This window comes from Lepisosteus oculatus, chromosome 5 (assembly GCF_040954835.1).
Source record: "Lepisosteus oculatus isolate fLepOcu1 chromosome 5, fLepOcu1.hap2, whole genome shotgun sequence".
Taxonomy (NCBI): domain Eukaryota; kingdom Metazoa; phylum Chordata; class Actinopteri; order Semionotiformes; family Lepisosteidae; genus Lepisosteus; species Lepisosteus oculatus.
Genome location: NC_090700.1, coordinates 58,913,202 through 58,925,248, shown reverse-complemented (window position 1 = coordinate 58,925,248; position 12,047 = coordinate 58,913,202).

Here is a 12,047-nt window from a genome sequence, read left to right as displayed (position 1 = left end):
TATTATTATTATTATTATTTGTAGTAATTACATCTGTTTTTTCCATTTTGAGTGTGTGTATCACCATCTGTAGGATGAGATTTATCTTCGTTTCTACTAAGCAGCAGTAAAATAGTAGGGATGTTAGCCCAGGTGTTGTGGTTAAATTCCTCACTCAGCCTTCACAATTTAGTCTCCCAAACTTTTCCCCATAATTTAATTGGAAAAGCTGTTTCTTACTTTTCTACCTGATATTTGTGTAGTGGGGCCACAGAGCATTTTGTAATTCATTTGAAAAAGCACTGACATCATTTGTGAATTATTTTAAATATTTCTTGTGTGTTGTATGTGCTCACTGGATTGTACTGGAATTATAATATCATTTCTACCTACGCGACAGCCCTGTGATCATTTCCCTCACTATAAAAAAGGCTTTTTAAAACTTAAAATACAATATGGTGTATAATAAACCTCCAGAGGACGCATGTCAAAACTGCAGGAAGTGCATTTAAAACTGAGAGCAGTGGACACTTCTTTGCACATTTTTTGTTTTGCTGGATCTGGGTTGGTTCAAGAAATCCTTGGATCAATTGGTTACTGTGTACGAGATGGGCCAATTCTTAAATTCCTGTATGAGAATTGCCAGCAGCCATATCATCATGTAACCCCCAACAGGCAGCCCACTGAAGCTCAGCAGGTGTGAGCCTGGTCAGTACCTGGATGGGAGACCTCCTGGGAAAGCTAAGGCTGCTGCTGGAAGAGGGGTTAGTGGGGCCAGTAGAGGGCGCTCACCTTGCACACTATGTGGGTCCTAATGCCTCAGTTTAGTGTCGGGGACACTATATTGTAAATGTGTAGGGGTGTAACCCCGGCGTCCTGGCCAAATTTCCCATTGGCCCTTACCAATCATGGCCTCTTAATATTTCCTATCTATGAAATGGCTTCATCACTCGCTCACTTCCCACTGAAAGCTGATGTGCAGTGAGTATACTGGTGTACTATGGTACTATATCACTTTATAAAAAAACATGTATAAGACATCTTTTGTCTCCTCTGCAATAAAACTACTCAAAGAATGTATGTAAAGATAGTCCTCCCACTACCCATTTATTTATCCATTTATTTATGTTTCACATACTGTTGTTGCGATTTCATGTGATTTTGTGTGAGACTTGTGTTTTGCTGGCATGTTTTGTACTTTTCTGGGAGAAGCCAAAGACACATTTTCACAGCAGTGGATGACAAAGTATCTATCCAGGTGGGGCTACACGTTGGTGGTGGTGGAGGGGAGTCCCCACTACCTGTAAAGCACTTCTGGAACTTCTGGAACAGTGGAGTGTGCAGACAAAAGCGCTATATAAGTGTAAGGAATTATTATTATTAAGAATTGGAGAAAATTCAAAGTAATTACAACATTTAACCACCATGTGGAGCTACATTAACTTACAAAATGTTCAATCCGTGATCTTGGAAAGCATCTTTCAGATAATGGATGAATGGAAGAAAGTTACCTAAAAGGAAAAGTTCTGACTCCACCTGACTCTGATTCACCATCTTCTGATTTCATTCACGACGTTGGGTTAAATGTCTCTGAGACTAAATAAATATGTGAAAGGTTGTAAATACTGCAGTCGGATTTGAAGTGTAGCCATACTCATGTTCAATGCTTAACACTTGGGGTAGTTCATTCATAATTTCTGGTCTGTTAAAAGAATTCACTGTTCACTGTTTCATTTATTTCTAAAACTACTAAATCTGTATTCCAAGGCAATACAGACACTTATTCACATGTTTAACCAGCAGGGGGCTCTGTAGCAGCCAGAATGTTAGGGATGTCATTTTTAAGTACATTTTTTTTTTTTAATAAAATGGTGACTCTAGAACAAATGGGAGTGCCTTATATTTAATTTCAAAACATGTCCACAGATGGTTATTAAAAATGCACCAGGGGGAAAGATGAAATCAACACCCTTTTTACAAAAGACACACAGCCCAGTCCCTGGTTAGAAAGACAGGAGTAAATGTAGAGTTTATTTACAGGGTAAAGTTTAATGGTAAATATGAGAAACAATGTTTAATAATATCAAGAAATAAAGTTCTGCACTTTTTTGAAAATCCAAATTAACACAGATTTCAGGCTCAGTCAAAGAACAGAGCAAACATGCAAAATTCACTGGGCTGACTTGAGCATAAGAAATATTTTTGCAAAATTAATTAAACATGAACTGAATTAGTCTTGATGTCATTCTGCATCAAATTGGAAATGTAATCAAGAAAATATGCCTACAAAGTTTTACCAAAAGTTATAAATGATCGTTAATTTCATTTTTTGTAAATATGCATTGTATACATCACCACTTATAGAACCTACTGTAAATATAAGAAATAAAAATTGTGTGCAGACAGAAAATTAGACAGGATTTCACAATGCCCTTTATTTTGATTTGATTAGCTCTTTGCTGTCCAGAGAGTGTCAGTATTTGGTTTGTCTCTTGAGGATAGCAAACAGTTGATCATTGATAAAAGATGTGTTTATCCTATTTGTCAGTACAGAAGTAAATAAGAAAGCAGTTCAATGTCAGTCCATGTTCAAAGTCCAATACAGTTCAAATATCCAGAACAAGGAGCCCTCGTTTAAGAGTTTAAAATAAAAATAATTGATTTCTGTTTAAATAATAATTCCTGTTTAGTCATTTGAGAGCTTAGATGGAATGAGTTTATGAAGGTCTGCTTTCCTCTGAAAACCTTTTTTTTAACTTATCATCCCTTGTATTTCACAAAGATTTTCCTTATGAGCCTGAACCTTGGCAATTTATGATCAGAGAGTGTTGGCTGTTGTTCTACTGGTGCCTGAACACTACACTTGACCTCATCTTTTTCCCTAAATCTTATGGTAACAGCAACAGCATTGACACACAACAACCTGTGTGATTTCTCCAGCTGGCCTTGCCAGCAAATCTGCCTGATCTGAACGGATATTTATATGTCACACCACTGAAAGACGCAGCCAGCCCTTTCATAGTATATAGTTTGTGACTGACCTCAAGCCTCCACTTCTGACTTTACACATCAAAGAACAGTCAGCTGCAAAAAAAGCTAATATTACTCAGGCAGACTAGGCATCATCTAAGGTTACTCTATCTGTATATTTTAAAATGATGACAGACCCCTGGTATGAGCCAAGACTGAAATGGGACACTCACCAGTGTGGCAGCTTTATGGTATATTGTTGCTCAAGACTCTTATTTTCAAATCCTTCATAATTCTGAAAGAATCCCGTGACAACAACATACGAATGGCTCACCATCTTAGACAAGGGTTTGGGACTTAACAGACATTGGATTCGGGTTGTGTAAAAAAACAGTCTAAAATAACTGCACAAAAGCAAGGAAACCACACTGGTATTAATGCATCACCTGCACCTGTGTTAATTCGGCCATTTAAAGACAGAAGGCCAGTGTTCTGCCAGTGCCAATAAAGTTGCATCAGACATATTTTTAGTTGGGCATATCCTTCAGAAAAGACAGGGATTTACAAAGCTAATTCGTATCTGCAATTGCAATCTGAAAGTCAGTTGTCTGTTTCTGAAGTCATTGTGTTAAGTGTTTATGAAATTGGGTGGTAATTAACTTTGAATCTTTTCATCTTTGTATCTTTGAAAAAGGGGTGACAAAATCACAGAGTTACTGTGATTTTGACATATTTAAATGTTTAAAGAACATATATGGACAGCGGCTGATAAAGGATTATAATGCTTAAAACGTGAGTGTCCCAGATGAACTGTAGATTCATCTGCAGTTTGTCATTACTGCAATGTGAGCATTTGAATGACTGTAGATTCTGTCAGCTCCCTGTATCCACCAAGCTATGTGGACATATGAACAAGCTTGTCCCTGACTTTAGAGTTACCCTGAAGGTATTAGACATTCAAAGTAAAAAAAAGAGCCAATGATAAATTATCCACCGGATATTCCTGTTGAGTAGAGGCTATCAGAATGTAAGACAACATTTACATTTAAAAAGTACAAATACCATGCATTTCCATTAAGAAAAGTAAAAACGGGTGTATCCAAATATCTGTATATACAGTATGGGTACAGAGTGAACTGAGACAGCAGGTTGCTTTAAATTTGTAAAAAACCTTCAAACCATTAATCAAAATTTTCACAAAAAAATGATGCCTCTTCCTCAGAAAGAAGCACAAAGATGGAAGATTGTCTGACCGAAAAGCACAAGAATGTTTCAATGTCATGTATCCACTGACTGTAACATAATCTTTGCATTCATAGTGTCTTTGCCCTGTTTCCGCTTCTATTACCCGAGTACCTTTGTTCTTCACTTTCTAATATTAAAGATATGTCAGAAATTTCCCAAAAGCGACTGATATAAAACTCGGATTCCTGGTTCAGGAGTCTTGTTTTTTTTTTTTGTTCGGCTAGACAGCAGTCATATTTGAAAGCACACAGTAAAAACCGGTTCTGTTTTCTTGATATTCAACAAACGTTTTCTAAATAAAGTTTCAACACGGAAAATACCCATTTAATTTTTAACTTAATGGGGAGATTGCTCTTCAGCATTTACATGTTCCCACTTGGTCAGCTTTTAAGATCACATGGCCTCAGCTTTCATTTTTACGCTGACGATACTCAAATATACACCCATACCAAACCTGACACTGACGTGGCTGTCTCTATTCTATCTAATTGCATCTCTGACATAAAAATTTGGATGACTCAAAACTTCCTTCATCTTAACTGTGACAAGAATGAAGTCATGCTTATTGGTACCCCCCATCAACTTCGTAAAGCCAGTCCTGTAATCCTGTCTGTAGATGGCTCTGTACTTGAGCTTCAATCAAAATTGAAAAACCTTGGGGTTATATTCGATTCTGGCTTAACATTCGACCCACATGTACAGCATACTGTCAAAACATCTTTTTTTCACCTTAGAAATATCGCAAGACTACGCCCTATGCTATCATTAACTGTGGCTGAAAAGCTGATCAACATATTTGTATTCTCTCGAATTGACTACTGCAATGCTCTGCTCCCTGGGGTATCTAAATCTACTCTGAACAAGCTGCAGTATGTCCAAAATTCAGCAGCCAGAATCCTGACCAGGTCTAGTACAAGTGTTCACATTACTCCTTTCCTGGAGTCCTTGCACTGGCTTCCGGTCAAATTCCTCATAGACTTTAAAATCCTCATGCTCACCTACAAGGCTTTACATGGCTTGGCACCTCAATACCTGTCTGAACTTTTATCGCCCTACTCCCCACCTCGCAACCTCCGCTATTCAAATTCTGCCCTCCTTACTGTCCCCCAAGCTCGTCTACATTGTATGGGCGAAAGGGCCTTCTCCTGTTCTGCCCCCAAGCTCTGGAACTCTTTGCCCAAGGATATTAGAGAGTCACCTTCTCTAAACTCCTTCAAATCCAGACTCAAAACCTTCTTCTTCAGAATAGCCTTTACTTAACTGGTTCCATTCTTCACCCCTCTGCTCTTCTTAATACCATCTTCCACGGTCTCCTCTATTGTTATTGTTGTATTGTTGTAATTATAATTGTGTCCTGTCTTGTGAAATTTTCTTATTTATTGTTGTAGTCTTCTTATTTATTGTTATTGTCATCCTGTAAAGCGCTTTGAGAAGCCACCTTTAAAGGCGCTATATAAAATAAAGTTTATTATTATTATTATTATTATAGATACAGTTAGAAACATACTGTATAATACTTAAAACCAAATTATGCTCTAATTTAGCAAATGTATTAAATGGTTTAACTATTGTTATATGGTTAAATATTGTTATTTGTCATACTGTACATGCTCTAGGTTTATTGAATCCTATCAAATGGTAGTTAGGTAGTTGTAGTGAACAGACTCATTTGAGATATACAGTACAGTGCCAATACCTATGTCTGCAGTGTATACCATAAAATGGCCTGCATTTTCATCCATTCTTCAGCTAAACATTCATGTGCTACCTTCCAGGATTTGGCATAACATAAATGTTATACATCTTACAAAAGATGGATGTTATAATGTCCTTCATACAATTTCTGAGAAGAAAGGACATAGTCTGATTCAATATGCAGTGTGCAAACTTTACAATGCAACAAAACTGAAATCTCAAGAAGCTTTTTTGTTTTTGTCAGCAACAAAGTCGCACTGGACAGCAGAGTTTCAAAGTCAACTCATGTTTCAAAGTAAACTCATGTTGAGACAGGAAATAAATTATTAGTTACTGACACCCCTCACAGAGGAGCTGTGTTCCCTGGACGTACTGTATGACATCAGATAATGGAGGATTACAGAAATATCTGGGACAAGCAGCTGGAAAAAGAACACCAAACATTCAGCACGTGTGTGTATGTTGACGAAGCACCACACAACGGTACCCACACACACAGCTTGAGGCACTTTTCTGTTTGGGCGACTTGGTTTGATGGCCACACGTACGTTTGGAGGCTTAGGTGTTGCTAAGATACACATTTCAACAGCCAGGGTACAAGTCAGCTTAGCAAGTACAGAATATCTCAGGCCTCATTTATCAATTAAATGTACTGTTATTAAAAAGGCACCCTAGGAGAAACATTACCAAAATAGATGGGCTTGGCTTCTGGAAAATACAAGACAAACCTGGCAAATTCCAGTATAAATTAGATTCCTGATACTTTCGTAACACTAGAAAGAATTAGTCTAAAGCAATATCAGTATTAATATTCAGATGTGGTGCATACATGTTTTAACTCTGATCAGTATATCATCTTATGTGGAGTCATCAAATTGACAATAAACCCCCAAATTATTTTGTATTATTATTATGGCAGACACAGTGCATTCCAGTCCAGTCATTTAGGTGGTCATTTTGGATCTCTAACTCTAAAAAAAGTCGATTCTGCATCATTCTGTATAGGGTTTCAATTAGTAGAGCAATAGTCAACACCTTATGTGGATGAACATTATTTTGCTTTTCAGCAAAAGCACAAGGACCAAGTGAATATATCAATATCGACACACAAAATCAATTATCCCCTTTTAATTCTTTATTGCCTTCAGGTCATTTGAAACCTCTGAACACCCCGTTTCAATTTCAGAGCCACTAGCACACAGCCACACAACCACCTTTAACTCACCCGTTAGCCTGTCACAGCCTGTCACCAATTAGAACAGTCTTTAAAAGGTATGGAAAGCAAACTCCGGCAGAAGACGAGGTTAAACAAAAGGAAAGAAAAACATTGCTAAAAAAAATATGGGATGTCTTAGAAAAAAACCAAAACAAACTACTTTTGTGGTTATCTGATACAAGGTCATTCTCTGCTCGTTTATACTGTATGCTCAAAATGGAGCATTACACTGTAATATGTATTATTCTCACTTAAATTCTGCATAAAGAGTTAATTCAAACACAATACAGTTAAATGTCGGTACGGTTACATTATTACATTAATTTTCATTAGCCTAAAACAATCACATTAAAAACCGCCATGCACTCATGTTGTTTTTGCTGTCCTCTGGTCTGTACTATACAGGGAAATTTGTACCAAGACTGGTACTATGCAGTTTCAAACCTTTCTCACCATAATGAGAATGTGGATAATTGCTTTGTGCTTCATACCAGGGTATTCACATTCCTGGATTCAAGTTATCATGCTTACAGTTTTCTTTATTTCTTCAGCAAGTTACTTGACACTGGTTACCCAACCTATTCACCTGTATAAATGCATATCAACATTTCCAAAGGATGATCCACAAACTGGAGTGTCATAATCTGGTGCTGTAACATCCTTACCTTACTTAAAATGCATTAACTACTTTATTGAAATGGGAATATTCAATAACACAATATGATTAGAGAATTATTACAGTGGGGCACTACTTAAACTTGAGGCTCTTGATAGCACCATTATTCTCGGAAATGACTAAACCTGATTAATGTTACAAAAGTAACTGCTCCTGAACCATTTTTGTTTCAGCAACTGATGCATTTAATTTTTCACTCACAGGTTTGGTTTTCCATTTAAAAAACATGCAAATTTCATCTCTACTCCAGCAATTATAATAATCTATGAACTGTTAGTACTGTAGCTGGTTATGCACAATTGTCTTCTCTGAGCAAAAATAATGTTTCCCGTAAACACAAACTAGGATATTGTGTTTTTCATCTTACACACCCAACAACTGAATGAATGGCACAGTTTTATGAACACAGTGTAAAATACAATCCACATTAAGACACTGTTGTACAGGCACAGTGGTACCATACACTAAAAGGAATAAATACAAATTAAATGTAAACCATTATGTTATGAAAACAGACCTTACTACAGTATTGTTCTTTACATAGTAGATTCTTCATTTCTTTCTTCATGAATGTACTGTTTGTATTGGGACATTTCTTAACTAAGTGTCTGACAGAATATTAATAAGAATTTATAAACAAGATTAAAATTACAAAAAATAAATTGCAAAGGAAGTGCTTAAGAAAACCCACAAGTTTCAGTTCTGTTTCATAGTTTACGTGAACGAGGTCTGTGAAAAACTTTAATTTAATTATAACCACTTCGAAAAGCTAAATATTTTATTCTGGTGGCAGAACAGTAAGTAGTCCCTGGCTTGGACAAAGAAAGAAATGTAGGCAGTATTTAGACAATATTTAATACTTTCACAATTGTGTCCCCATTTGCAGATTATAACAAGATTTTAATTAAGAAATGTTTTACTAAAACAGACAAAGAACAAGACTGCATTCTAAAAAGAAACAGAACTGTTTTCGTTTGGCTGTAAACCAGAGCAGCACCCAGCAGTTTCAGGGGAACCACACACATACTGTAGTATTATAGCAGGAATGCAAGTCCTTCTCACTGGGGTCAGGAAGTGGAGATTAGCTGGGGGTGATTTCCTTCCATGGGCCACTGCCGTCACATGAGTTTGCTGGGGCAGTCATCAGGTATCCCAGTGTCTACCGCCTCTCTGTTGTTGTGGCCTGGCAGGTGGGAAAGCCCTGAATGACCATTCAGATTGCTCTGTATTTTCCACATCAGGCAGATGATAATGAAGCTACACCAACATTCTCAACAGCTTGGGTTTGGTGGCTTAGGAACTCAGCTGGACAGGGGGCTTTTCTGTTGCGTGGGGGGCAGACAGTGATTTTGTCCAATATCCTTGTAATCAAGTGAGCAATGCACAAATAAAACAAACTACGCACCCCTGTTTAGGAAGCACAGCAGCAGGGCAAAAAACTAAATTCATACAAATATGCATTTCTGTATTAGGACATAAATCCACTTACTTCCTTTGATCTCAGTTTTTATACATCCACAGGCTTAAATCATTTAACTCAGATCACTTTGCTGAGGGTATACATATGTTACAGTACACATCCTTATCCTTTCATATTTAAATTACTCACTTGTGCTATTTTTAAACACTGAAATGATGGAGGGGAAGAGGTTTAAAAAACTCTGTTGATGCTTTTCGTTTTCCTGTTTTTCAAGCCCAGTCATTTGTATCCACATATTTCAACTTTCAGTTGTGAAAAATGTGTCTTGATAATGAAAATAACAGAGGAAGAGGCCCATGTGTCCTCCGATCCTTCCCACTAGTTAGAAAAGGCATTGTTTTTTCTCACAGAATCAAAATGAGCACTACTCAATTCTGTTCAGTACAGAAAAAATACGCTTAAAAATACAGTTCCCACAAAGTAACCAGTGTATTCAATGTAAACTCTGATTAGTTCTGTACTGTAAATTTGAATGCTGACTTTCATTTTCAAATTTTCACGTGTTGTCTTCACATGTACAGTATATGAACTCTTTTCAAGTGGACATGTGATCTTTCATGAGTAAGAACAGTATTCTACTTGTGTACTGACCCCGTTTCAAGCTTAACAGATGACTACCAGGACATACTAGGGGAAAACTACTGATACTTTCAGATACATTGTTTTCTGTTCTCTTTCCATAGTTTAAATACAGGCTTTCCACATTTTCTAAAGGGGAAACTCTGGAATGTGAGAAAATAGATTAAGATCTTCTGCATTTTAATCCAGTTGGAGTGTCAACAACTGGTAAAATAAAAGGCCCCCACACAAGTTGCTGGGGGATAATGCCACATACCAAAGAAACGAAATCCCTGAAAAGCTGGGGAGCAGCTGAATGTGCCCCCAGGTGTGTTAATAGTCAATCACTCTTCTGCTCAGACCCTATGGGACAATGATGTTTCATCATGCTGTCAAATCTCCTTTGCCATTTCACAAATGAAGTTCCAGGCTAAAACTTGTTTTAAACTATTAACATAATATTGCTAGGCATGAATAAAAAGTATCATACAAGTGAGGCCCCTTTGCATCCCAGTTAACCATATTTGTATGAATTGTACATGGATATAAACTGCATATTTACTGGACTCAAGACACGCCTTGTTCTTTTTTGTTCCCACTTGTGTTTGAGGTACAGTACTCCAAAAAACAGGAGTATGGAAACCTTGTCCAAAGTCTTTTCTTTTTTAATGCCATTCATTGTTGCTTTTCTTGGTTTTCCAAAGTCTAACATTTCTGTACTGAGCTCTTTTATTGCTCAGTAATTAGGCAGTATGCATGAATACCAGCTGCATTATTGTTTTTTTTTCTAAAAAACATTTTTCCTCATTGGCACTGAAAGCTCCTCCTGACAGCTAAAGGCTCAGATGATCTTGTCCAACACTCTTTCCAACATGACCTTTTATCTCCAAGACCCCACCAAGTATACAGTCATGAAGGCCACAATGGAGATCCTCAGGATGTACTGCTTCTCTTCCTGTTTCTGACAGCTCTTCTCCTGGTGGGCTCATCCTCCTGGTCGCTCTCACAGTCTCTCTGAAAGGAGATGGTAGTGAGTGCTCGGGCATCAGCTGGCAGGAGTTTCATCATTGCCAGCTCAGCTTCAACCTGCACTGGTCTTGTCTGCCCAGGCAGTGCAGACGTATAGAGAGAACCCTCTGCTCTGACAAACAATAGTCAGCCTGTTTCTGCAAAAGGTATATGTAATTTGTGTTCCATGCACAAACCTAACACATAAAGAGCATGCACAAAAAACAAAGAAACCATCTTAGTTTCAACATAAATGAGACCGTTCAATGACTTCTCATTCTTCCGTCGAAGCTGTAAGAAGATAATTTGTTTCCGAGTATGAATAATGAAAATACTTCTGAATAGATCAGGAATAACTGAAATGGCACATTTCCAGAAATGGGTAGGTAGTACAGTACATACCAAATCATCCTGGGGCTTAGGACAAGCCTTCTTCATCATCCGAGTTAGGTGGTTACAGAGTGTGACAATCCTGAAGGAAAACTGAAAGAAAGAGAGAGAAAGCTCAGGATTTAACCACAATGTGGGCAGCACTGTTATCTAACTACAGTTTTGTGATGCTCTTACCTTCCATCTCCTTATCGCATACTGTTTCCTGAAGTTCTCAAGGTTAATAACAGATTGTCTTCGCACCAGTGCTTGCTTTGGGTTTAATGGCTAAAATACAACAAGGGCAACATTAGGTTTTGTTTTCAAAGACATCTAAAATCTAAATTAAAAATGACAGTAAACTCTTAATTTACTGCAATTGCAATCATCATATGTCCCTTGGTTGATTCCAAAATTCAAAACCCAAACCTCCACAAGAAAACCAATAAAAGAAAACCTACCGTTGAGAAACGCAACACTGTTGTGCACATAAGTGGACTAATAACAAATGTGCACAATAAAACGGAGAAACTTGCAATTGAACTGAAGAATTCAGCTCCTGTGGCTTCTAAAATTGGAACAAATCCCTCTACCTAGAGTGTATAAATTATCAGACATCATGCCAAATGGTGACAGTAGAGTGTTCAAATGCAATGGATGAGATTCCATGTCTTTAAATATTTTGTAGGAGTAACTGACAGGACTGGACCTGGCCTATCTTGATCTTACTCTTTCCATAGGAGCAGCAAAAAAGCCCAATCTACTCGCTTTTTTGTCTGTAGGTTATCTAAAGCGTTTCATGACTGGGGCAAATTACAGGTACATCATTTCCGGCGACCCAGTCAGGTTCT